Raw genomic sequence first — 1,290 nt, 5'->3', positions numbered from 1 at the left:
AAGAAGGTGAGGTGAAGGGAATCAAAAAAATCCAAAACTTTTAAGACTTAAAAGAAAAAAAGAGGGACTGCCCAGGGTGAAGGGAGCGTTTCTTTTCTCTGGGTGCTGGCAGAGGTTTATTCCCTCTCCAAGCGCCCAGAGAAAGGAAAATACTTCATTCGCTCTGGACTGCCAAAGCCTCCTTAAGCACCACCAAAAGGCTCCTCTGGCAGCCCAGAAAAACCTGAGATGGCCGGGATTAAAGGGGGAATGGCAGGAAACTGGACGGGCCTTCATGCCGTTCTCAAATTTCCTGGGAAATTTTTCAGGGCTCGGGTTCTTAAGTAGAAAATGGTTTTTAAGAAGAGGCAAAAAAATATTGAACACCTGGTTCTTATCTAGAAAAGTTCTTAAGTAGAGGCGTTCTTAGGTAAAGGTACCACTGTACTCTGTTTAGGGAGAGAGGGAGGGAGGGAAATTGTGTGTGTGTGTGTGTGTGTGTGACTATGCTGCTCCCACATTGGGAATTAAGCCAGCTGGGTGACCTTGGGCTGATCACTCATTCCTAGGAAGGAGGCAATGGCAAAATCTTTCAATTTATCCCCACCTATTAACTATTATGGTGACTTTTTGTTCAGCCTTGTATCAGAACAAGTATGGCTTATCAGCCCCATCATCTCCAAGTACACTGGACGCTGCTTTAAATTAAAAATGTTCTCTGGCTAGGCTGAATCTAAAAGCCCTTGAAAGCCACTGCTGATGTGAATAAACAGTATCTAGACATATATCACTCCATAGTGCTTTACAGCATTTTCTGAGTGGTTTACAAATGTTAGCCCATTGTCACCAACAATCAGGGTCCTCATTCTACCAACCTCTGAAGGATGAATCAACCTTGAACTGGTCAGGTTCAAACTCTTAGTTGCAGGCAGAGTGGACATGCAATAGTGCATTCTAACCACTGTGCCACCCACAGCTCCACACCACCACAAACAAAAACTGCTTCTATACAAACTAGAATCTACTCACATCAGCCCTGCAAACTTAGAATTTTCTCCCATTGTGATTAGCTTTGCTACGCTTCTAATTTTTTAAAACCTGTAAACAATAAAGAAGACTTTAAATTTTAGAATCCATATGCATGCATGCCTTTGTTATAATTTTTGTTATTTCAACCTATTTCAGCAGCTGCCTAAGCTAATTGCAACAGTTCCTCACAGTATTATTAGAAAATCCTTTTTTTCCCTTCTAGTTAGTTAATGAACAATACATTTCAATACAGTAAAAAAGGGCAAGTCAAAACACAAAACA

This window comes from Erythrolamprus reginae, chromosome 1 (genome assembly GCF_031021105.1).
Source record: "Erythrolamprus reginae isolate rEryReg1 chromosome 1, rEryReg1.hap1, whole genome shotgun sequence".
NCBI lineage: Eukaryota > Metazoa > Chordata > Lepidosauria > Squamata > Dipsadidae > Erythrolamprus > Erythrolamprus reginae.
Note: the sequence above shows the minus strand (reverse complement) of the source record.